Here is a 25,847-nt window from a genome sequence, read left to right on the forward strand (position 1 = left end):
CAAACAAGAGATCCTAGGTTTAAATTCCTGAGGTGTCTGCCCGAGTCTTTCAATGTGTTCTTCTTCCATCAGAAAATACACCCTCCTGTCCTGTTCATTTAATTGAAGGGTCTTCAGCCAAAGCCAAGAATGCAATTTTAAGTATGCAATGGCACACAGTGTGTTTAAGGGTGATTTGAAAGTATTTATGAAGATCACTGATAAACGGGATTGAAGAAATCCATGAAGGAACTTGACTCCGTTCGAAACAATTCCACAGATTCGGTCTTTGTGCGTATTTCAAGGCACTGTGGCTTAGCTGGTCAAAGTGCCTGTTTCGTAAATAGGAGATCCTGGGTTCAAATCCCAGCAGTGCCTAATCAGTTGTTCACCCTGTCTGTGTACAGATGTTGCTAATATATGTCTGGGTGTGTGAATATCCCTTGTTTAATGTGTTGAACTCCCAGAGACAAGTCATGAATTTAAAAACATATCGACAAAGCCGTTTCTTTTCCCGACCCTGCATCCACCAGACAAATTCTTTGGTTTATTAGTTGCAACTGTTTATCATGCTATGCTTACATAACAGGGTAGAAAGAAAAGCCTACCAAATTCTTTAAACTTGAAAGGAATTCTAAGCTGTAATTCTGTGCAAATTCACTAAAATTGCCTATTTTTTCATGACAAAATGTGAGCTGTTTGTTTTAGATCTTATTAAACACATTTCTTGCATGTGTTCATAAATCTACACCTTCAACGTTGCCTGTTACATGGCTATGCTTTTCATGGACTGGTGATTTCCGCAGGAAGGAATTCTTTGAACATGTCTAAAAGAAGTGCAGTTTGCTAATTATGCCTCACTTAGTTCTTTTCTTAAAGTCTGTGTTAAGAGAACTGATACACTTGAGTATAGAAAAATACCTCGAGCAACTCGATTTGGTTCTAGACAGTCCTTCTTAGCGTCTCTTGGAGCCCTTTTGGGGAGATTCTGTTGCTGAGTTGGGTCAAAATATCTGTCTGGAAAACAAGAAATCCCCGGGTCAAATTCAAAATACTCCGCGCTTTGTCTTTTAGTGTTATTTTGTGCAGTTGGAAAAAAAACTCATATCCATTTGCACGATGGTTTGTATGTCATATCTAAGGCTGCATTTCTATGACGAAGCAACTTGTTTTTGAGCATGTATAGTTCGAGCTCCTCTTCTACAGCTCTGTGTAAATGGTTTTCCGAGATACATTAGTCTAGATTCTTATCGTTATAACCTCTTTTCTGTAACAATTCCCAATTAATCCAACCACAAAATGGACAAAATTATGTGCTTTGTTTGAACTGCCTGTCTTGTACATGAGATCCTAGGTTTAAATTCCTGAAGTGTATGCCTTAGTCTTTCAATGTGCTCTTTTTCCATCAGGAAATACGCCCTCCTGTCCTGTTAATTTAGTTGAAGGGTCTTTTGCCAAAGGCAAGAATGCAATTTTATGTATTTCTCGGAACAAAATGCGTTTAATGGTGATTAGAAAGTATTTATGAAGATCACTGCTAAACGTGTTTGAAGAAATCCATGAAGCAACTTGACTCCGTTAGAAACAATTCCACAGATTCGCTCTTCAAGCTTGATTCAAGGCGCTGTGGCTTAGCTGGTCAAAGTTCCTGTCTTGTAAACAGGAGATCCTGGGTTCAAATCCCAGCAGTGCCTTACCAGCTGTTCACTCTCTCTGTATTGTTCAAATATTGCTAGTGTATGTCTGGGTGTGTGAATATCCCTTGTTTTATGTGTTGAATACCCTGAGACAGAGACAAGAGCCATGAATTAAAAAAAATATATATTGACAATGCTGTTTCTTTTCCACCCCTGTATCCAACAGACCAATTCTTTAGTTTATTAGCTGCAGCTGTTTATCATGCTATGCTTACATCACAGAGTACCAAGAAAAACATGCCAAATTATTTAAATTTGAAATGAACTTAACCTGTAATCGTTTGCAAACTCATTAAAATGGTCTAAGATTTAATTACAAAATGTGAGCTGTTTGTTTTAGATATTGTTGAACTCATTCCTTGCGTGTGTTTATGAATCTACAGCTCTGAAGTTGCCTGTTCCATGGCTATGCTTTTGGTGGACTACTGATTTCTGCAGGAAGGAATTATTAGAACATGTCTAAAAGAAGCACACGATTTGCTAATTATGCCTCACTTAGTTCTTCATTTTTTTTCTTAAAGTCTGTATTAAGAGAGTTGGTACACTAGCATATATGGAAATACCTCAAGGAACTCGATTTGGTTCGAGACAGTTTGTCAGTGTGTCCCTTGAAGTCCTTTGGGGGAGATGCTATTGCTGAGTTGGTCAAAATGTGTGTCTGGCAAACAAGATATCATCGGTTCATATCCAAGTTGTTCCTTGCTTTGTATTTTCGTGTAATCTTGTGCAGTTAGAAAAAGTCATACCCATGTGCATGAGCGTTTTTGTACTAAATCTAAGGCTGCATTTCTATGTCGAAGTTAAATGTTTTTCAACATGTATAGCAGACTCTACTCCACTTTTTTTTTTTAAATCTTCAACAGCTCTGTGTAAATGGGCATCGAGACACTTTGGTCTAAACCCTTATTTTGATAACTTCTCTTCTGTAACAATTGCCATTTAATCAAACCTCAAAATGGCCAAAGGGATGTGCTCTGGGTGAACTGCCCGTCTTGTAAACAACATATCCTAGGTATAAATCCCTGATGTTTCTGCTTGCGTCTTTCAGTGTGATACTCTTCCATCAGAAAATACTACCTTCTCTCCTGTCGATTTTCTTGCCAAGTCATTAGCCAAAGCAAAGAATGCAATTTTTGTCTACAATGGTACCAAAGGTGTTTAATGATGTTTTGAAAGTCTGTGAAGGTCACAGACAAACTTGTGTTATAGCGTATCCATGAAGTAGATTGCCTCAGTTTTAAACAATTCCACAAACAGTCACTACCAAAGCTTACTTAAGGCGCTGTGGCTTAGCTGGTCAAAGCGCCTGTTTAGTAAACAGGAGATTCTGGGTTCAAATCCCAGCAGTGCCTAACCAGTTGTACAAGTATTTCTCGTATACGTCTGGATATTCCTTAATGTATGTGTTGAACTGCCGTCCTGTCCGTTGTGATTTCTGTTATGAGTCCTTCAGTAATAATTAAGACCTTGACTGTTATATTAATTTCACTGAAACCTAAAGGTAAATAAAAAAAATCTACATTTAAAAGCATGCCACGACAGTCATTGTACAATGTGATATAAGCATACAAGGATAAAACATTGTCAGCATATTAAGTTAATCATGTGTCCGTTGGATATACATGTGCAAGCACATCTATCAGCACTGACGGATAGACAGAGCCAACAGTCATGAATGTAATTAGTACTGTCAATGCTGGTTCTTTTTTCCACCCTGCATCTAACAGAACCATTCTTTAGCTTATTAACTGCAGCTGTGTTCATCATGCTATGCTTACATCACAGAGTACAAATAAAAGCCTGCACGATTCTTTAAACTTTAGATAAGTTTTAACCTGTAAATGTTAGCAATATCACTCATTTCCTTTTTTTCTTTCTGAAAATCGTTGTTAAGAGCGCTTATACCATTGCAAATAGAGAAATACCTTAAGCAACTCGATTTGGTTCGAAACGATTCTTCATATAGTCCCTTAAAGCTCTTTGGGGGAGGTACTGTGGCTGGTTTTGTCAAAAAATATTTGTGGCAAACAAGGTAGCCTCGGTTCAAATCCAAAATACTCCCGGCTTTGTCTTTCAGTGTGATTTTGTGCAGTTGGAAAAAGTCATGTCCATTTGCATGCTGGTTTGTATGCCACATCTAAAGCTGCATTTCTGTGACGGAGCAACTTGTTTTTCAAGATGTTTAGTTCGAGCTCATCTTATACAGCTCTGTGTAAATGGTTTGCCGAGACACATTAGTCTAAATCCTTACCGATATAACTACTTTTCCGTAACAAGTCCCAATTAATCCAACCACAAAATGGCCAATATGAGGAGCTTTGTTTGAACTGCCTGTCTTGCAAACAAGAGATCCTAGGTTTAAATTCCTGAGGTGTCTGCCCGAGTCTTTCAATGTGTTCTTCTTCCATCAGAAAATACACCCTCCTGTCCTGTTCATTTAATTGAAGGGTCTTCAGCCAAAGCCAAGAATGCAATTTTAAGTATGCAATGGCACACAGTGTGTTTAAGGGTGATTTGAAAGTATTTATGAAGATCACTGATAAACGGGATTGAAGAAATCCATGAAGGAACTTGACTCCGTTCGAAACAATTCCACAGATTCGGTCTTTGTGCGTATTTCAAGGCACTGTGGCTTAGCTGGTCAAAGTGCCTGTTTCGTAAATAGGAGATCCTGGGTTCAAATCCCAGCAGTGCCTAATCAGTTGTTCACCCTGTCTGTGTACAGATGTTGCTAATATATGTCTGGGTGTGTGAATATCCCTTGTTTAATGTGTTGAACTCCCAGAGACAAGTCATGAATTTAAAAACATATCGACAAAGCCGTTTCTTTTCCCGACCCTGCATCCACCAGACAAATTCTTTGGTTTATTAGTTGCAACTGTTTATCATGCTATGCTTACATAACAGGGTAGAAAGAAAAGCCTACCAAATTCTTTAAACTTGAAAGGAATTCTAAGCTGTAATTCTGTGCAAATTCACTAAAATTGCCTATTTTTTCATGACAAAATGTGAGCTGTTTGTTTTAGATCTTATTAAACACATTTCTTGCATGTGTTCATAAATCTACACCTTCAACGTTGCCTGTTACATGGCTATGCTTTTCATGGACTGGTGATTTCCGCAGGAAGGAATTCTTTGAACATGTCTAAAAGAAGTGCAGTTTGCTAATTATGCCTCACTTAGTTCTTTTCTTAAAGTCTGTGTTAAGAGAACTGATACACTTGAGTATAGAAAAATACCTCGAGCAACTCGATTTGGTTCTAGACAGTCCTTCTTAGCGTCTCTTGGAGCCCTTTTGGGGAGATTCTGTTGCTGAGTTGGGTCAAAATATCTGTCTGGAAAACAAGAAATCCCCGGGTCAAATTCAAAATACTCCGCGCTTTGTCTTTTAGTGTTATTTTGTGCAGTTGGAAAAAAAACTCATATCCATTTGCACGATGGTTTGTATGTCATATCTAAGGCTGCATTTCTATGACGAAGCAACTTGTTTTTGAGCATGTATAGTTCGAGCTCCTCTTCTACAGCTCTGTGTAAATGGTTTTCCGAGATACATTAGTCTAGATTCTTATCGTTATAACCTCTTTTCTGTAACAATTCCCAATTAATCCAACCACAAAATGGACAAAATTATGTGCTTTGTTTGAACTGCCTGTCTTGTACATGAGATCCTAGGTTTAAATTCCTGAAGTGTATGCCTTAGTCTTTCAATGTGCTCTTTTTCCATCAGGAAATACGCCCTCCTGTCCTGTTAATTTAGTTGAAGGGTCTTTTGCCAAAGGCAAGAATGCAATTTTATGTATTTCTCGGAACAAAATGCGTTTAATGGTGATTAGAAAGTATTTATGAAGATCACTGCTAAACGTGTTTGAAGAAATCCATGAAGCAACTTGACTCCGTTAGAAACAATTCCACAGATTCGCTCTTCAAGCTTGATTCAAGGCGCTGTGGCTTAGCTGGTCAAAGTTCCTGTCTTGTAAACAGGAGATCCTGGGTTCAAATCCCAGCAGTGCCTTACCAGCTGTTCACTCTCTCTGTATTGTTCAAATATTGCTAGTGTATGTCTGGGTGTGTGAATATCCCTTGTTTTATGTGTTGAATACCCTGAGACAGAGACAAGAGCCATGAATTAAAAAAAATATATATTGACAATGCTGTTTCTTTTCCACCCCTGTATCCAACAGACCAATTCTTTAGTTTATTAGCTGCAGCTGTTTATCATGCTATGCTTACATCACAGAGTACCAAGAAAAACATGCCAAATTATTTAAATTTGAAATGAACTTAACCTGTAATCGTTTGCAAACTCATTAAAATGGTCTAAGATTTAATTACAAAATGTGAGCTGTTTGTTTTAGATATTGTTGAACTCATTCCTTGCGTGTGTTTATGAATCTACAGCTCTGAAGTTGCCTGTTCCATGGCTATGCTTTTGGTGGACTACTGATTTCTGCAGGAAGGAATTATTAGAACATGTCTAAAAGAAGCACACGATTTGCTAATTATGCCTCACTTAGTTCTTCATTTTTTTTCTTAAAGTCTGTATTAAGAGAGTTGGTACACTAGCATATATGGAAATACCTCAAGGAACTCGATTTGGTTCGAGACAGTTTGTCAGTGTGTCCCTTGAAGTCCTTTGGGGGAGATGCTATTGCTGAGTTGGTCAAAATGTGTGTCTGGCAAACAAGATATCATCGGTTCATATCCAAGTTGTTCCTTGCTTTGTATTTTCGTGTAATCTTGTGCAGTTAGAAAAAGTCATACCCATGTGCATGAGCGTTTTTGTACTAAATCTAAGGCTGCATTTCTATGTCGAAGTTAAATGTTTTTCAACATGTATAGCAGACTCTACTCCACTTTTTTTTTTTAAATCTTCAACAGCTCTGTGTAAATGGGCATCGAGACACTTTGGTCTAAACCCTTATTTTGATAACTTCTCTTCTGTAACAATTGCCATTTAATCAAACCTCAAAATGGCCAAAGGGATGTGCTCTGGGTGAACTGCCCGTCTTGTAAACAACATATCCTAGGTATAAATCCCTGATGTTTCTGCTTGCGTCTTTCAGTGTGATACTCTTCCATCAGAAAATACTACCTTCTCTCCTGTCGATTTTCTTGCCAAGTCATTAGCCAAAGCAAAGAATGCAATTTTTGTCTACAATGGTACCAAAGGTGTTTAATGATGTTTTGAAAGTCTGTGAAGGTCACAGACAAACTTGTGTTATAGCGTATCCATGAAGTAGATTGCCTCAGTTTTAAACAATTCCACAAACAGTCACTACCAAAGCTTACTTAAGGCGCTGTGGCTTAGCTGGTCAAAGCGCCTGTTTAGTAAACAGGAGATTCTGGGTTCAAATCCCAGCAGTGCCTAACCAGTTGTACAAGTATTTCTCGTATACGTCTGGATATTCCTTAATGTATGTGTTGAACTGCCGTCCTGTCCGTTGTGATTTCTGTTATGAGTCCTTCAGTAATAATTAAGACCTTGACTGTTATATTAATTTCACTGAAACCTAAAGGTAAATAAAAAAAATCTACATTTAAAAGCATGCCACGACAGTCATTGTACAATGTGATATAAGCATACAAGGATAAAACATTGTCAGCATATTAAGTTAATCATGTGTCCGTTGGATATACATGTGCAAGCACATCTATCAGCACTGACGGATAGACAGAGCCAACAGTCATGAATGTAATTAGTACTGTCAATGCTGGTTCTTTTTTCCACCCTGCATCTAACAGAACCATTCTTTAGCTTATTAACTGCAGCTGTGTTCATCATGCTATGCTTACATCACAGAGTACAAATAAAAGCCTGCACGATTCTTTAAACTTTAGATAAGTTTTAACCTGTAAATGTTAGCAATATCACTCATTTCCTTTTTTTCTTTCTGAAAATCGTTGTTAAGAGCGCTTATACCATTGCAAATAGAGAAATACCTTAAGCAACTCGATTTGGTCCGAAACGATTCTTCATATAGTCCCTTAAAGCTCTTTGGGGGAGGTACTGTGGCTGATTTGGTCAAAAAATATTTCTGGCAAACACGGTAGCCTCGGTTCAAATCCAAAACACTCCCGGCTTTGTCTTTCAGTGTGATTTTGTGCAGTTGGAAAAAGTCATGTCCGTTTGCATGCTGGTTTGTATGCCACATCTAAGGCTGCATTTCTGTGACGGAGCAACTTGTTTTTCAAGATGTATAGTTCGAGCTCATCTTATACAGCTCTGTGTAAATGGTTTGCCGAGACACATTAGTCTAAATCCTTACCGATATAACTACTTTTCCGTAACAAGTCCCAATTAATCCAACCACAAAATGGCCAATATGAGGAGCTTTGTTTGAACTGCCTGTCTTGCAAACAAGAGATCCTAGGTTTAAATTCCTGAGGTGTCTGCCCGAGTCTTTCAATGTGTTCTTCTTCCATCAGAAAATACACCCCCCTGTCCTGTTCATTTGACTGAAGGGTCTTCAGCCAAAGCCAAGAATGCAATTTTAAGTATGCAATGGCACACAGTGTGTTTAAGGGTGATTTGAAAGTATTTATGAAGATCACTGATAAACGGGATTGAAGAAATCCATGAAGGAACTTGACTCCATTCGAAACAATTCCACAGATTCGGTCTTTGTGCATGTTTCAAGGCGCTGTGGCTTAGCTGGTCAAAGTGCCTGTCTCGTAAACAGGAGATCCTGGGTTCAAATCCCAGCAGTGCTTAACCAGCTGTTCACCCTATCTGTGTACAGATGTTGCTAATATATGTCTGGGTGTGTGAATATCCCTTGTTTAATGTGTTGAACTCCCAGAGACAAGTCATGAATTTAAAAACATATCGACAAAGCCGTTTCTTTTCCCGACCCTGCATCCACCAGACAAATTCTTTGGTTTATTAGTTGCAACTGTTTATCATGCTATGCTTACATAACAGGGTAGAAAGAAAAGCCTACCAAATTCTTTAAACTTGAAAGGAATTCTAAGCTGTAATTCTGTGCAAATTCACTAAAATTGCCTATTTTTTCATGACAAAATGTGAGCTGTTTGTTTTAGATCTTATTAAACACATTTCTTGCATGTGTTCATAAATCTACACCTTCAACGTTGCCTATTACATGGCTATGCTTTTCATGGACTGGTGATTTCCGCAGGAAGGAATTCTTTGAACATGTCTAAAAGAAGTGCAGTTTGCTAATTATGCCTCACTTAGTTCTTTTCTTAAAGTCTGTGTTAAGAGAACTGATACACTTGCGTATAGAAAAATACCTCGAGCAACTCGATTTGATACTAGACAGTCCTTCATAGCGTCTCTTGGAGCCCTTTTGGGGAGATTCTGTTGCTGAGTTGGGTCAAAATATCTGTCTGGAAAACAAGAAATCCCCGGGTCAAATTCAAAATACTCCGCGCTTTGTCTTTTAGTGTTATTTTGTGCAGTTGGAAAAAAAACTCATATCCATTTGCATGATGGTTTGTATGTCATATCTAAGGCTGCATTTCTATGACGAAGCAACTTGTTTTTGAGCATGTATAGTTCGAGCTCCTCTTCTACAGCTCTGTGTAAATGGTTTTCCGAGATACATTAGTCTAGATTCTTATCGTTATAACCTCTTTTCTGTAACAATTCCCAATTAATCCAACCACAAAATGGACAAAATTATGTGCTTTGTTTGAACTGCCTGTCTTGTACATGAGATCCTAGGTTTAAATTCCTGAAGTGTATGCCTTAGTCTTTCAATGTGCTCTTTTTCCATCAAGAAATACGCCCTCCTGTCCTGTTAATTTAGTTGAAGGGTCTTTTGCCAAAGGCAAGAATGCAATTTTATGTATTTCTCGGAACAAAATGCGTTTAATGGTGATTAGAAAGTATTTATGAAGATCACTGATAAACGTGTTTGAAGAAATCCATGAAGCTACTTGACTCCGTTAGAAACAATTCCACAGATTCGCTCTTCAAGCTTGATTCAGGGCGCTGTGGCTTAGCTGGTCAAAGTTCGTGTCTTGTAAACAGGAGATCCTGGGTTCAAATCCCAGCAGTGCCTTACCAGCTGTTCACTCTCTCTGTATTGTTCAAATATTGCTAGTGTATGTCTGGGTGTGTGAATATCCCTTGTTTTATGTGTTGAATACCCGGAGACAGAGACAAGAGCCATGAATTAAAAAAAAAAAATATTGACAATGCTGTTTCTTTTCCACCCCTGCATCCAACAGACCAATTCTTTAGTTTATTAGCTGCAGCTGTTTATCATGCTATGCTTACATCACAGAGTACCAAGAAAAACATGCCAAATTCTTTAAATTTGAAATGAACTTAACCTGTAATCGTTTGCAAACTCATTAAAATGGTCTAAGATTTAATTACAAAATGTGAGCTGTTTGTTTTAGATATTGTTGAACTCATTCCTTGCGTGTGTTTATGAATCTACAGCTCTGAAGTTGCCTGTTCCATGGCTATGCTTTTGGTGGACTACTGATTTCTGCAGGAAGGAATTATTAGAACATGTCTAAAAGAAGCACACGATTTGCTAATTATGCCTCACTTAGTTCTTCATTTTTTTTCTTAAAGTCTGTATTAAGAGAGTTGGTACACTAGCATATATGGAAATACCTCAAGGAACTCGATTTGGTTCGAGACAGTTTGTCAGTATGTCCCTTGAAGTCCTTTGGGGGAGATGCTATTGCTGAGTTGGTCAAAATGTGTGTCTGGCAAACAAGATATCATCGGTTCATATCCAAGTTGTTCCTTGCTTTGTATTTTCGTGTAATCTTGTGCAGTTAGAAAAAGTCATACCCATGTGCATGAGCGTTTTTGTACTAAATCTAAGGCTGCATTTCTATGTCGAAGTTACATGTTTTTCAACATGTATAGTAGACTCTACGCCACTTTTTTTTTTAAAAATCTTCAACAGCTCTGTGTAAATGGGCATCGAGACACTTTGGTCTAAACCCTTATTTTGATAACTTCTCTTCTGTAACAATTGCCATTTAATCAAACCTCAAAATGGCCAAAGGGATGTGCTCTGGGTGAACTGCCCGTCTTGTAAACAACACATCCTAGGTATAAATCCCTGATGTTTCTGCTTGCGTCTTTCAGTGTGATGCTCTTCCATCAGAAAATACTACCTTCTCTCCTGTCGATTTTCTTGCCAAGTCATTAGCCAAAGCAAAGAATGCAATTTTTTTCTACAATGGTACCAAAGGTGTTTAATGATGTTTTGAAAGTCTGTGAAGGTCACAGACAAACTTGTGTTATAGCGTATCCATGAAGTAGATTGCCTCAGTTTTACACAATTCCACAAACAGTCACTACCAAAACTTACTTAAGGCGCTGTGGCTTAGCTGGTCAAAGCGCCTGTCTAGTAAACAGGAGATTCTGGGTTGAAATCTCAGTTGTACACTGTGTTGTACAAGTATTTCTCGTATACATCTGGATATTCCTTAATGTATGTGTTGAACTGCCGTCCTGTCCATTGTGATTTCTATTATGAGTCCTTCAGTAATAATTAAGACCTTGACTGTTATATTAATTTCACTGAAACCTAAAGGTAAATAAAAAAAATCTACATTTAAAAGCATGCCACGACAGTCATTGTACAATGTGATATAAGCATACAAGGATAAAACATTGTCAGCATATTAAGTTAATCATGTGTCCGTTGGATATACATGTGCAAGCACATCTATCAGCACTGACGGATAGACAGAGCCAACAGTCATGAATGTAATTAGTACTGTCAATGCTGGTTCTTTTTTCCACCCTGCATCTAACAGAACCATTCTTTAGCTTATTAACTGCAGCTGTGTTCATCATGCTATGCTTACATCACAGAGTACAAATAAAAGCCTGCACGATTCTTTAAACTTTAGATAAGTTTTAACCTGTAAATGTTAGCAATATCACTCATTTCCTTTTTTTCTTTCTGAAAATCGTTGTAAAGAGTGCTTATACCATTGCAAATAGAGAAATACCTTAAGCAACTCGATTTGGTTCGAAACGATTCTTCATATAGTCCCTTAAAGCTCTTTGGGGGAGGTACTGTGGCTGACTTGGTCAAAAAATATTTCTGGCAAACAAGGTAGCCTCGGTTCAAATCCAAAATACTCCCGGCTTTGTCTTTCAGTGTGATTTTGTGCAGTTGGAAAAAGTCATGTCCATTTGCATGCTGGTTTGTATGCCACATCTAAGGCTGCATTTCTGTGACGGAGCAACTTGTTTTTCAAGATGTTTAGTTCGAGCTCATCTTATACAGCTCTGTGTAAATGCTTTGCCGAGACACATTAGTCTAAATCCTTACCGATATAACTACTTTTCCGTAACAAGTCCCAATTAATCCAACCACAAAATGGCCAATATGATGAGCTTTGTTTGAACTGCCTGTCTTGCAAACAAGAGATCCTAGGTTTAAATTCCTGAGGTGTCTGCCCGAGTCTTTCAATGTGTTCTTCTTCCATCAGAAAATACACCCTCCTGTCCTGTTCATTTAATTGAAGGGTCTTCAGCCAAAGCCAAGAATGCAATTTTAAGTATGCAATGGCACACAGTGTGTTTAAGGGTGATTTGAAAGTATTTATGAAGATCACTGATAAACGGGATTGAAGAAATCCATGAAGGAACTTGACTCCGTTCGAAACAATTCCACAGATTCGGTCTTTGTGCGTATTTCAAGGCACTGTGGCTTAGCTGGTCAAAGTGCCTGTTTCGTAAATAGGAGATCCTGGGTTCAAATCCCAGCAGTGCCTAATCAGTTGTTCACCCTGTCTGTGTACAGATGTTGCTAATATATGTCTGGGTGTGTGAATATCCCTTGTTTAATGTGTTGAACTCCCAGAGACAAGTCATGAATTTAAAAACATATCGACAATGCCGTTTCTTTTCCCGACCCTGCATCCACCAGACAAATTCTTTGGTTTATTAGTTGCAACTGTTTAGCATGCTATGCTTACATAACAGGGTAGAAAGAAAAGCCTACCAAATTCTTTAAACTTGAAAGGAATTCTAAGCTGTAATTCTGTGCAAATTCACTAAAATTGCCTATTTTTTCATGACAAAATGTGAGCTGTTTGTTTTAGATCTTATTAAACACATTTCTTGCATGTGTTCATAAATCTACACCTTCAACGTTGCCTGTTACATGGCTATGCTTTTCATGGACTGGTGATTTCCGCAGGAAGGAATTCTTTGAACATGTCTAAAAGAAGTGCAGTTTGCTAATTATGCCTCACTTAGTTCTTTTCTTAAAGTCTGTGTTAAGAGAACTGATACACTTGAGTATAGAAAAATACCTCGAGCAACTCGATTTGGTTCTAGACAGTCCTTCTTAGCGTCTCTTGGAGCCCTTTTGGGGAGATTCTGTTGCTGAGTTGGGTCAAAATATCTGTCTGGAAAACAAGAAATCCCCGGGTCAAATTCAAAATACTCCGCGCTTTTTCTTTTAGTGTTATTTTGTGCAGTTGGAAAAAAACTCATATCCATTTGCACGATGGTTTGTATGTCATATCTAAGGCTGCATTTCTATGACGAAGCAACTTGTTTTTGAGCATGTATAGTTCGAGCTCCTCTTCTACAGCTCTGTGTAAATGGTTTTCCGAGATACATTAGTGTAGATTCTTATCGTTATAACCTCTTTTCTGTAACAATTCCCAATTAATCCAACCACAAAATGGACAAAATTATGTGCTTTGTTTGAACTGCCTGTCTTGTACATGAGATCCTAGGTTTAAATTCCTGAAGTGTATGCCTTAGTCTTTCAATGTGCTCTTTTTCCATCAGGAAATACGCCCTCCTGTCCTGTTAATTTAGTTGAAGGGTCTTTTGCCAAAGGCAAGAATGCAATTTTATGTATTTCTCGGAACAAAATGCGTTTAATGGTGATTAGAAAGTATTTATGAAGATCACTGCTAAACGTGTTTGAAGAAATCCATGAAGCAACTTGACTCCGTTAGAAACAATTCCACAGATTCGCTCTTCAAGTTTGATTCAAGGCGCTGTGGCTTAGCTGGTCAAAGTTCCTGTCTTGTAAACAGGAGATCCTGGGTTCAAATCCCAGCAGTGCCTTACCAGCTGTTCACTCTTTCTGTATTGTTCAAATATTGCTAGTGTATGTCTGGGTGTGTGAATATCCCTTGTTTTATGTGTTGAATACCCTGAGACAGAGACAAGAGCCATGAATTAAAAAAAATATATATTGACAATGCTGTTTCTTTTCCACCCCTGTATCCAACAGACCAATTCTTTAGTTTATTAGCTGCAGCTGTTTATCATGCTATGCTTACATCACAGAGTACCAAGAAAAACATGCCAAATTCTTTAAATTTGAAATGAACTTAACCTGTAATCGTTTGCAAACTCATTAAAATGGTCTAAGATTTAATTACAAAATTTGAGCTGTTTGTTTTAGATATTGTTGAACTCATTCCTTGCGTGTGTTTATCAATCTACAGCTCTGAAGTTGCCTGTTCCATGGCTATGCTTTTGGTGGACTACTGATTTCTGCAGGAAGGAATTATTAGAACACTTCTAAAAGAAGCCCACGATTTGCTAATTATGCCTCACTTAGTTCTTCATTTTTTTTCTTAAAGTCTGTATTAAGAGAGTTGGTACACTAGCATATATGGAAATACCTCAAGGAACTCGATTTGGTTCGAGACAGTTTGTCAGTGTGTCCCTTGAAGTCCTTTGGGGGAGATGCTATTGCTGAGTTGGTCAAAATGTGTGTCTGGCAAACAAGATATCATCGGTTCATATCCAAGTTGTTCCTTGCTTTGTATTTTCGTGTAATCTTGTGCAGTTAGAAAAAGTCATACCCATGTGCATGAGCGTTTTTGTACTAAATCTAAGGCTGCATTTCTATGTCGAAGTTAAATGTTTTTCAACATGTATAGTAGACTCTACTCCACTTTTTTTTTTTTTAAATCTTCAACAGCTCTGTGTAAATGGGCATCGAGACACTTTGGTCTAAACCCTTATTTTGATAACTTCTCTTCTGTAACAATTGCCATTTAATCAAACCTCAAAATGGCCAAAGGGATGTGCTCTGGGTGAACTGCCCGTCTTGTAAACAACATATCCTAGGTATAAATCCCTGATGTTTCTGCTTGCGTCTTTCAGTGTGATACTCTTCCATCAGAAAATACTACCTTCTCTCCTGTCGATTTTCTTGCCAAGTCATTAGCCAAAGCAAAGAATGCAATTTTTGTCTACAATGGTACCAAAGGTGTTTAATGATGTTTTGAAAGTCTGTGAAGGTCACAGACAAACTTGTGTTATAGCGTATCCATGAAGTAGATTGCCTCAGTTTTAAACAATTCCACAAACAGTCACTACCAAAACTTACTTAAGGCGCTGTGGCTTAGCTGGTCAAAGCGCCTGTCTAGTAAACAGGAGATTCTGGGTTCAAATCCCAGTTGTACACTGTGTTGTACAAGTATTTCTCGTATACATCTGGATATTCCTTAATGTATGTGTTGAACTGCCGTCCTGTCTATTGTGATTTCTGTTATGAGTCCTTCAGTAATAATTAAGACCTTGACTGTTATATTAATTTCACTGAAACCTAAAGGTAAATAAAAAAAATCTACATTTAAAAGCATGCCACGACAGTCATTGTACAATGTGATATAAGTGTGGGGTACTTGGGATTTAGTAGCCCCCCATCTATTTTTTATTTTATATACTTACCTTCATTGACCACTCACTAATAGTAAAGAGGAGAATTGTCTGCTGTGTTGTTGTGATAGCCGGTTCTCGCCCCCGGAGGGCACTGCAGGTTAATTGCTTCTAGCCTGTGTGACGTAGTGCTGGCTCTCGCCGTGCACTCTGGGACATAGAGTCGTCAGATGAGTGTTGCCGTTCGTATAGTGAGCCATGCTCTGAAAACGTGTCCTCTGTAATGTCTATTTGACAGATGGAGTAAAACAACAAAAACACCAGCCCTTGTAAGTGTCATTCTTATCAAGTGTGCTACAAATATTGGTGCCGAAACCCGGGATCAGCGCCATTGCCACCATTGTCAGGAGAAGAAGTGGGGAGCGGAGTGAGAACACGTGACCAACAATGGAACTGGAGCTTGAGCAACTGCAAGACAGGCTGAGTGAGACCCTCCTGCAGTTAGGGCTGGACCAGTTAAAAGAGGTGTGTGTTATTGCTAAAGTCCCCACTGAAAAACCAGACAAAGAGGCATGCGCTGATCAGACTTATTAGTGAAACTGTGGATGAAGCAATTGAGAAGGAGGATGAAGAGGTAGCACGTCAGTTTCTGTCCAGACTAGTGGACCTCTCTAGTGAAATGAAGCAGAGAGGGGCGGAGTCACATACTGGTGCAGGTGCAGACAGTACTAACAAGGATGCTGCTGAATTGGCAAGCTTACATGAACAATATCAGGCCTTACAGTCCAGCTTTACTGCATCCACAAAAGCGCTTGAGGAAGAGATATCACGCCTCAGTGAGAAACTAAGTCTTAAAGAACCCAGTAGACCTAGTCAACCTTCAAACCCAATCCCGTCAGTAATCCAACCCCCTGAAGTGACCATACGCAGAGACTTTAAGATAAATGGCCAAATAGGAGAACGGGGGCAGATAGACAAGTTGTCTTATATAAATCTTACGCATCAGATTGATATGGGGGTGAGAAAAGGCCACAGCGAGTTGGAGATAATAGAGGCTGTAATCCGAGCCATCAGCCCTGGGCTGACTCTCCGTGACTTGTTAGAGATCAAAACCGAACTCACCCTCCCTCAGCTGAGGACCATTCTGAACGGCCATTTCAAAGAGGATAGCTCTGTGGACCTATATCACCGACTAATCAACATCACACAGGACAGTCAGGAGTCACCACAGAACTTCCTGTTCCGAGCCATAGCATGTAAAGAGAGACTCTTAGCAGCAGCGAGAGAGCCTGGCTCTGATGAACAATACAGCCCTGAACTGATACAGAAGAAGTTCCTAAGAGCTGTGGGAACTGGGCTAGTGAGTGACCAGGTAAAATATCAGCTCAAGAGCTATCTCGATGATCAAGCAACTACTGATGATGTTCTCATTGTTAAGATGATAGAGGCCGCAAGTTTCGAGTCAGAGAGACAGCGGAAATTCAAGAAGAGCTCCCACAGTAAGGAAACCAGAGTGCGGGAAGTGCGAGCTGAGGCACATCAGTATCGAGGAGCGGAAGCTGCAGTGGTCGGGGGTCAGGAGTCGTCGCCATCAACATCCGCGAGTGTGAATGCCCTTAAGACACAGGCAGGGAACCAAAAGGAGTCTGCGTTCTACGAGATAATCCAACAGCTGAAAGGAGAAATGGAACAGATGAGAAAAGCCATGAACCACTCCTCTGGCCAAAGACCTTCTCGTCAGCAGCAGCCTGTGAGGAAGCGCGGATGCAAAGCCTGTCAAGACAGTGAAAGGGGCGACCAGTGCAACCACTGTTTCAAATGCGGACAGAGTGGCCATCTTTCAAGAGGGTGTAGAGCTCAGAGGCCTGAAAAATCGGAGCAGGTAGACACGTCTAGCTGTACTGTCACCAGCAAGCTCATCGACGACAGTATTCAGCTACTAGAAGCCAGAGTGTCTGCCCGACAGCGAGACGAGGCAGGGCGGGAACAGCAAGCACCCACAGTGAGTCATATCTCCTCAAAACGCCAGTCACAGCTGCTGAACCTAATTGGAAAGAAATACATGATAAACTGTTACATTGATGGTGTAGCCACACAGGCATTGTGGGATACCGGGTCGCAGGTCTGCCTAATCAGTGAAGAATGGAGGAGAAAACATCTCCCACACACCAAGGTGAGAAGCACAGAAGAGATCCTTGGCCCTGGCACCCTGACTGGTAAAGCAGCAAACCAGACAACCATTCCTTTCTCTGGATGGGTGGAAGTGACTGTCCAGTTAGCACCGAATAGCACCACTCAGACTCCACCAATGGAACTCACTGTGCCAATACTAGTAACCACACACCAGGGCACCGCAGAAGAACCGATCATCGGTTACAATGTAATTGAACACCTGTTAGAGTCTGGAGCTGGACAGCCATCAAGTGTAATCACAAAGGCACTAAGCATTGCGTTCGCGGTTGACTACAAGAAGGCTGAAGTCCTCGTGAAGCTGATAAACAGCCAAGATGATATGGAAGGTGAGGGGATGGTTAAAGTGGGCCGAGAAAGCATGACTATTCCGGCGGGCCAGACAAAGATTGTTAAGTGTGGTGTTAGAGCAGGGCCCCTCCAAGCAGACCAGAACGTCCTCTTTGAGCCTAATGTGAACCCAAAGTGGCCAGAGGGCCTGAAGGTGGATGAAAACATTGTATGTTTACAGAAGGGAACCTGGTCACGCATCGCTGTCCCAGTGACTAACGTCACAGCTCATGACATCACACTGCCGCCACGGACTCCCCTGGGGCAGACCCAAAGAACTAGAGCCATCTACCCTGCCGCCGTGAAGCCGTTGGATGTGGATGGGACTAGTACAGTGAACCCAGTCATCCCAGGGACCTCCACAACATGTACAGAACGAAGACCTGTGATTAGAGACACAACAAAGCTGAAAGGGCCAGGTGATGTCAAGACGGAACACCAGGAGGAAGATCTATGGGACCCGCCTGTCCCTCTGAACCACCTGACACCTGAACAACAACTGCAGGTGAGAGAGCTACTGCGGGAGGAGAGTAGTGTGTTCGCACGCGATGACCATGATGTGGGGACTATTCCATCACTCCAGCTCAAGATCCGCCTGAGTGACACCACACCGGTGAAGCGGACATACACATCAGTCCCAAAGCCTCTTCATAAAGAAGTGAAGGAATACCTCGAGGATTTACTGAACAGAGGCTGGATAACTAAGTCAAAATCACCCTACTCAAGCCCAATCGTGTGTGTGCGGAAAAAGGATGGGAGCCTCCGCCTCTGCTGTGACTACCGTGAGTTGAACAAGAGGTCCATCCCAGACCGCCATCCAATACCACGCATCCAGGATATGCTCGACAGCCTGAAGGGGAGTGCCTGGTTTTCTGTCTTGGATCAGGGGAAGGCATATCACCAGGGGTTTCTTGAGGAGTCCAGCCGTCCACTGACTGCATTCATCACCCCGTGGGGATTATATGAATGGGTGAGAATTCCCTTCGGACTGTCCTCAGCACCAGCAGAGTTCCAGAGGTCCATGGAGGAATGTTTGATTGGGCTGAGGGACAACATTTGTCAGCCGTATTTAGATGACAACCTGGTCCACTCAACCACATTCGACGAACACCTCCAGCACCTGAGAAGAGTACTGCACCGCTACAGAAGCCATGGAATCAAGCTGACGGCAAGAAAATGTGAACTCTTCAAAAACCAAGTAAGGTTCCTGGGAAGGCTTGTGACCAAGGATGGATACACAATGGACCCCGCTGATGTGGCCCCGGTCCAGGCACTGAAGGAGAGAGAACCTACGACCATCGGAGAGCTCAGGAAGATGCTGGGATTCATCTCGTATTACCGGCCCTACATACCTAACTTCTCCCGAATCGCAAGGCCTCTCTATGACCTCCTCACCCCAGAGAAGACAGCAGCGGGGAAGCTCAAACAAAAGAGAAAGGACAAGGGGAGGAAGGGCTCCCGAGACCATCTGCCCTCCTCTCACCCAGTTAAGTGGACAGCTGAACACCAACAGGTCCTCTGTCAGTTGATTGAATTCCTCATCCAGCCACCAGTGTTGGGCTACCCAGACTTTGAACAGCCCTTTATCCTTCACTGCGACGCGTCACGAGAGGGCCTCGGGGCAGTATTGTATCAAAGACAGTCACAGGGTGGGCTGGCAGTCATCGCGTACGGGTCTAGGACACTGACAACTGCTGAGAAGAACTACCATCTCCACTCAGGGAAGTTGGAGTTCCTCGCGATGAAATGGGCCATATGTGAGAGATTTAGAGATTACCTCTACCACGCTCCATCATTCACTGTCTACACAGACAATAATCCCCTCACCTATGTGCTCACGACAGCCAAACTGAATGCGACCACCCACAGGTGGGTAGCAGAGTTAGCCGATTTCCAGTTCTCTATCAAGTACCGGCCTGGACGAGCCAATGGGGACGCAGATGGCCTCTCACGCATGCCGATGGAGCAGTACATGCAGACCTGTTCACAAGAAGTACACCCCGAGGTCATGAACAGTGTGACCCAGGCGCTGTCAGTACAGCTGGAGAGAGCTGAGCCTTGGATGTGTCCGGTAACCATAGCCACAGCACTAGCCGAGTTTGAGAAGGAACATACATCACCTGTGGCAGAGATACCCAGTCAGACGGTGAGAGACGCCCAGAGGGAGGATGCTGTCATTGGTGAGGTGCTGAAGTACATAACCTCCAATCAGTGGCCTCGGGGAAAAACACAGTGTGCGAGCAGGGGTGTTGCGACACTCATGAGAGAGAAGCATCGGCTGTGCCTTGATGATGATGGCATCCTGCGCCGGAAAACAGCTACCCGAACTCAGCTAGTCCTGCCGAAAAAGTTCCATGAGCTGGTATATAAAGAACTGCACAGAGACCTGGGCCATCTAGGCGTGGAGAGGGTGTTGCACCTGTTGAGGGACCGTTTCTATTGGCCTCACATGCAGAAAGATGTGGAACATTACATCACACAGGTGTGTAGCTGCCTGAAGACCAAGCGCCCCAACAAACCAACCAGAGCCCCTCTCACCAACATCGTGACCACACACCCATTTGAGATGGTCTCCATTGACTTCTTACACTTAGAGAAGTGTAAGGGAGGGTACGAGTATATACTGGTGGTTATGGACCACTTTACCCGTTTTGTTCAAGCCTATGCATGCAGAAACAAAGCTGCCAAGACCGCCGCAGAGAAGGTATTCGGGGACTTTGTGCTGAGATTTGGTTTCCCGGCGACGCTGCACCATGACCAAGGGAAGGAGTTTGACAATAAGCTCTTCGCCAAGCTGCAGGAGTACAGTGGAGTCAGGGGTTCTCACACAACACCGTATCACCCGCAAGGAAATGGTCAGGTCGAGCGTTTCAACAGAACGGTTCTGGCGATGCTGAGAAACCTGCCAGCGGTTGCGAAAACGGATTGGAAAGCGTCACTCCCAAAGGTGATACATGCATACAACTGCACCCGAAATGAAGCGACCGGATTTGCACCTTACTATCTGTTGTTCGGCAGAAATCCAAGACTTCCCATTGACCTGATGTTTGGCCTTAGAGCAAAGGACCAGGCACTATCCCCTCAAGAATATGCAGAGAAGTGGAAGGCCCGCATGAATGACGCCTATCGCCTAGCATCAGAGACAGCACGGAAGGAGGGGGCCAGAAACAAAACACTATACGACAAAAAGGCCCACGGGACAGAGCTGTATCCCGGATGCAGGGTTCTCATCCGCAACCTGAACGAGAAAGGAGGACCGGGGAAATTAAGACCATTCTGGGAGGACCAGGTGCATGTAGTAACACAGAGGAAGCACGCCGACAGCCCTGTGTATGAGCTGAAGCCGGAGAATGGAAAAGGACGAACCAGAATCATGCATAGGAACCTTCTTCTGCCATGCGACTTCCTGCCGGTGGAACCAAGAGAAGAGGACTTACCTGTGAAACCTAGACGGGAGAGAAAGAAGACAGACAGACAAATGCAGTGGAACCAGGAACAGGACAGTGACTCAGATGATGAGGATAACTGGAGATGCATCGTGGGACGACCAACAGTCAGAGCCAGTGAGCGGATCCAGAGTCAGCTGAGCCCAGATGCCTTGGAGTTCTATCCGGAGGAAAGAGACGGTCAAGATGAAGAGGATTTTGCGGAGCAGCCTGCAACAATAGAGGACAATGGGACAGTGTCAGAGAATGGCGAGACATCTGGAGCTGAAGAAGAGGATGAGCCCGATGACGACAAGAGCCTGGAAGATGCCTTGCAGCCTCCACCAGAAGATGCCTTGCAGCCTCCTCCAGGGGAAGCTGTGCAGCCTGCCAGAGAAAAAGCATATCCTTTGAGAAATAGAAAACCTACACCAGTGTTTACTTATCACAGACTAGGGCAGCCTAGTGTGTCTGGTAGATAAGCAAATCAGACAACTCAGTATAAATAAATAAATGAAAAAAAAAAAAAAAAAAAAAAAAAAAACTTTTGACATGTTACAATTGTTATAGCTATGTGATTTTAGTTGTCCTGTGATCACCAGACACAGAGTTACTGTAGCATTGGGGTTTTAGAACACACCTGTTACCACCAGGGATATTACTATTACAAAGTTATTTGCTTTTAGTCAGATACTATAGCTCCCCGGCCTCAAGACGGACGAAGCAGTGGATTCAAGTGCACATTATTTACTGCAAACATATACCATTAATAGGAGATGTGTGTTATATGTTATGACTGATTACAGTACAGTATCCAGATTGACTCCTGCTTAGTAATAACCTATCTTTTCAATGAAAAGTTATGCAATGTGGACTGGTAGATTTGTTATGTCGGGACGCCATTATCTTTTTGAGGGGAGAGTGTGGGGTACTTGGGATTTAGTAGCCCCCCATCTATTTTTTATTTTATATACTTACCTTCATTGACCACTCACTAATAGTAAAGAGGAGAATTGTCCGCTGTGTTGTTGTGATAGCCGGTTCTCGCCCCCGGAGGGCACTGCAGGTTAATTGCTTCTAGCCTGTGTGACGTAGTGCTGGCTCTCGCCGTGCACTCTGGGACATAGAGTCGTCAGATGAGTGTTGCCGTTCGTATAGTGAGCCATGCTCTGAAAACGTGTCCTCTGTAATGTCTATTTGACAGATGGAGTAAAACAACAAAAACACCAGCCCTTGTAAGTGTCATTCTTATCAAGTGTGCTACATAAGCATACAAGGATAAAACATTTTCAGCATATTAAGTTAATCATGTGTCCGTTGGATATACATGTGCAAGCACATCTATCAGCACTGACGGATAGACAGAGCCAACAGTCATGAATGTAATTAGTACTGTCAATGCTGGTTCTTTTTTCCACCCTGCATCTAACAGAACCATTCTTTAGCTTATTAACTGCAGCTGTCTTCATCATGCTATGCTTACATCACAGAGTACAAATAAAAGCCTGCACGATTCTTTAAACTTTAGATAAGTTTTAACCTGTAAATGTTAGCAATATCACTCATTTCCTTTTTTTCTGTCTGAAAATCGTTGTTAAGAGCGCTTATACCATTGCAAATAGAGAAATACCTTAAGCAACTCGATTTGGTTCGAAACGATTCTTCATATAGTCCCTTAAAGCTCTTTGGGGGAGGTACTGTGGCTGACTTGGTCAAAAAATATTTCTGGCAAACAAGGTAGCCTCGGTTCAAATCCAAAATACGCCCCTCTTTGTCTTTCAGTGTGACTTTGTGCAGTTGGAAAAAGTCATGTCCGTTTGCATGCTGGTTTGTATGCCACATCTAAGGCTGCATTTCTGTGACGGAGCAACTTGTTTTTCAAGATGTATAGTTCGAGCTCATCTTATACAGCTCTGTGTAAATGGTTTGCCGAGACACATTAGTCTAAATCCTTACCGTTATAACTACTTTTCCGTAACAAGTCCCAATTAATCCAACCACAAAATGGCCAATATGATGAGCTTTGTTTGAACTGCCTGTCTTGCAAACAAGAGATCCTAGGTTTAAATTCCTGAGGTGTCTGCCCGAGTCTTTCAATGTGTTCTTCTTCCATCAGAAAATACACCCTCCTGTCCTGTTCATTTAATTGAAGGGTCTTCAGCCAAAGCCAAGAATGCAATTTTAAGTATGCAATGGCACACAGTGTGTTTAAGGGTGATTTGAAAGTATTTATGAAGATCACTGATAAACGGGATTGAAGAAATCCATGAAGGAACTTGACTCCGTTCGAAACAATTCCACAGATTCGGTCTTTGTGCGTATTTCAAGGCACTGTGGCTTAGCTGGTCAAAGTGCCTGTTTCGTAAACAGGAGGTCCTGGGTTCAAATCCCAGCAGTGCCTAACCAGTTGTTCACCCTGTCTGTGTACAGATGTTGCTAATATATGTCTGGGTGTGTGAATATCCCTTGTTTAATGTGTTGAACTCCCAGAGACAAGTCATGAATTTAAAAACATATTGATGTAGCACACTTGATAAGAATGACACTTACAAGGGCTGGTGTTTTTGTTGCATTACTCCATCTGTCAAATAGACATTACAGAGGACACGTTTTCAGAGCATGGCTCACTATACGAACGGCAACACTCATCTCACGACTCTACCCGAATGTCCCAGAGTGCACCGCGAGAGCCAGCACTACGTCACACAGGCTAGAAGCAATTAACCTGCAGTGCCCTCCTGTGGCGAGAACCGGCTATCACAACAACACAGCAGACAATTCCCTCTTTACTAGTAGTGAGTGGTCAATGAAGGTAAGTATATAAAATAAAAAAAAAGATGGGGGGCTACTAAATCCCAAGTACCCCACACTCTCCCCTCAAAAAGATAATTGCGTCCCCACATAACAAATCTACCAGTCCACATTGCATAACCCTTTCATTGAAAAGATAGGTTATTACAAAGCAGGAGTCAATCTGGATACTGTACTGTAATCAGTCATAACATATAACACACATCTCCTATTAATGGTATATGTTTGCAGTAAATAATGTGCACTTGAATCCACTGCTTCGTCCGTCTTGAGGCCGGGGAGCTATAGTATCTGACTAAAAGCAAATAACTTTGTAATAGTAATATCCCTGGTGGTAACAGGTGTGTTCTAAAACACCAATGCTACAGTAACTCTATGCCTGGTGATCACAGGACAACTAAAATCACATAGCTATAACAATTGTAACATGTCAAAAGTTTTTTGGGTTTTTTTTGTTGGTTTTTTAAAAAAAAAATTTTTTTTTCATTTATTTATTTATACTGACTTGTCTGATTTGCTTATCTACCAGACACACTAGGCTGCCCTAGTCTGTGATAAGTAAACACTGGTGTAGGTTTTCTATTTCTCAAAGGATATGCTTTTTCTCTGGCAGGCTGCACAGCTTCCCCTGGAGGAGGCCGCAAGGCATCTTCTGGTGGAGGCTGCAAGGCATCTTCCGGGCTCTTGTCGTCATCGGGCTCATCCTCTTCTTCAGCTCCAGATGTCTCGCCATTCTCTGACACTGTCCCATTGTCCTCTATTGCTGCAGGCTGCTCCGCAAAATCCTCTTCATCTTGACCATCTCTTTCTTCCGGATAGAACTCCAAGGCGTCTGGGCTCAGCTGACTCTGGATCCGCTCACTGGCTCTGGCTGTTGGTCGTCCCACGATGCATCTCCAGTTATCCTCATCATCTGAGTCACTGTCCTGTTCCTGGTTCCACTGCATTTGTCTGTCTGTCTTCTTTCTCTCCCGTCTAGGTTTCACAGGTAAGTCCTCTTCTCTTGGTTCCACCGGCAGGAAGTCGCATGGCAGAAGAAGGTTCCTATGCATGATTCTGGTTCGTCCTTTTCCATTCTCCGGCTTCAGCTCATACACAGGGCTGTCAGCGTGCTTCCTCTGTGTTACTACATGCACCTGGTCCTCCCAGAATGGTCTTAATTTCCCCGGTCCTCCTTTCTCGTTCAGGTTGCAGATGAGAACTCTGCATCTGGGATACAGCTCTGTCCCATGGGCCTTTTTGTCGTATAGTGTTTTGTTTCTGGCCCCCTCCTTCCGTGCTGTCTCTGATGCTAGGCGATAGGCGTCATTCATGCGGGCCTTCCACTTCTCTGCATATTCTTGATGGGATAGTGCCTGGTCCTTTGCTCTAAGGCCAAACATCAGGTCAATGGGAAGTCTTGGATTTCTGCCGAACAACAGATAGTAAGGTGCAAATCTGGTCGCTTCATTTCGGGTGCAGTTGTATGCATGTATCACCTTTGGGAGTGACGCTTTCCAATCCGTTTTCGCAACCGCTGGCAGGTTTCTCAGCATCGCCAGAACCGTTCTGTTGAAACGCTCAACCTGACCATTTCCTTGCGGGTGATACGGTGTTGTGTGAGAACCCCTGACTCCACTGTACTCCTGCAGCTTGGCGAAGAGCTTATTGTCAAACTCCTTCCCTTGGTCATGGTGCAGCGTCGCCGGGAAACCAAATCTCAGCACAAAGTCCCCGAATACCTTCTCTGCGGCGGTCTTGGCAGCTTTGTTTCTGCATGCATAGGCTTGAACAAAACGGGTAAAGTGGTCCATAACCACCAGTATTTACTCGTACCCTCCCTTA

At 42.1% G+C, this 25,847-nt stretch overlaps 12 non-coding genes across 12 annotated transcripts; all 12 read left to right on the forward strand.

Annotated features, from left to right (window-relative positions):
• The first annotated feature begins 283 nt into the window (after nucleotides 1-283).
• On the forward strand, nucleotides 284-357 carry trnat-cgu (transfer RNA threonine (anticodon CGU)). The gene has a single exon. It is a non-coding gene; the product is annotated as a tRNA-Thr (tRNA).
• A 1,242-nt stretch (nucleotides 358-1,599) lies between these two features.
• Nucleotides 1,600-1,673, forward strand: trnat-ugu (transfer RNA threonine (anticodon UGU)). The gene has a single exon. It is a non-coding gene; the product is annotated as a tRNA-Thr (tRNA).
• A 1,281-nt stretch (nucleotides 1,674-2,954) lies between these two features.
• trnat-agu (transfer RNA threonine (anticodon AGU)) lies at nucleotides 2,955-3,028 on the forward strand. The gene has a single exon. It is a non-coding gene; the product is annotated as a tRNA-Thr (tRNA).
• A 1,270-nt stretch (nucleotides 3,029-4,298) lies between these two features.
• Nucleotides 4,299-4,372, forward strand: trnat-cgu (transfer RNA threonine (anticodon CGU)). Its single transcript has one exon. It is a non-coding gene; the product is annotated as a tRNA-Thr (tRNA).
• Nucleotides 4,373-5,614: 1,242 nt separating this feature from the next.
• Nucleotides 5,615-5,688, forward strand: trnat-ugu (transfer RNA threonine (anticodon UGU)). The gene has a single exon. It is a non-coding gene; the product is annotated as a tRNA-Thr (tRNA).
• Nucleotides 5,689-6,969: 1,281 nt separating this feature from the next.
• Nucleotides 6,970-7,043, forward strand: trnat-agu (transfer RNA threonine (anticodon AGU)). Its single transcript has one exon. It is a non-coding gene; the product is annotated as a tRNA-Thr (tRNA).
• Nucleotides 7,044-8,313: 1,270 nt separating this feature from the next.
• trnat-cgu (transfer RNA threonine (anticodon CGU)) lies at nucleotides 8,314-8,387 on the forward strand. Its single transcript has one exon. It is a non-coding gene; the product is annotated as a tRNA-Thr (tRNA).
• Nucleotides 8,388-9,629: 1,242 nt separating this feature from the next.
• On the forward strand, nucleotides 9,630-9,703 carry trnat-ugu (transfer RNA threonine (anticodon UGU)). The gene has a single exon. It is a non-coding gene; the product is annotated as a tRNA-Thr (tRNA).
• Nucleotides 9,704-12,327: 2,624 nt separating this feature from the next.
• trnat-cgu (transfer RNA threonine (anticodon CGU)) lies at nucleotides 12,328-12,401 on the forward strand. Its single transcript has one exon. It is a non-coding gene; the product is annotated as a tRNA-Thr (tRNA).
• A 1,241-nt stretch (nucleotides 12,402-13,642) lies between these two features.
• On the forward strand, nucleotides 13,643-13,716 carry trnat-ugu (transfer RNA threonine (anticodon UGU)). Its single transcript has one exon. It is a non-coding gene; the product is annotated as a tRNA-Thr (tRNA).
• Nucleotides 13,717-14,999: 1,283 nt separating this feature from the next.
• On the forward strand, nucleotides 15,000-15,080 carry trnat-agu (transfer RNA threonine (anticodon AGU)). The gene has a single exon. It is a non-coding gene; the product is annotated as a tRNA-Thr (tRNA).
• An 8,459-nt stretch (nucleotides 15,081-23,539) lies between these two features.
• Nucleotides 23,540-23,613, forward strand: trnat-cgu (transfer RNA threonine (anticodon CGU)). Its single transcript has one exon. It is a non-coding gene; the product is annotated as a tRNA-Thr (tRNA).
• Nucleotides 23,614-25,847: the final 2,234 nt, after the last annotated feature.

Source organism: Lampris incognitus, chromosome 9, assembly GCF_029633865.1.
Source record: "Lampris incognitus isolate fLamInc1 chromosome 9, fLamInc1.hap2, whole genome shotgun sequence".
In the NCBI taxonomy this organism is placed as follows: domain Eukaryota; kingdom Metazoa; phylum Chordata; class Actinopteri; order Lampriformes; family Lampridae; genus Lampris; species Lampris incognitus.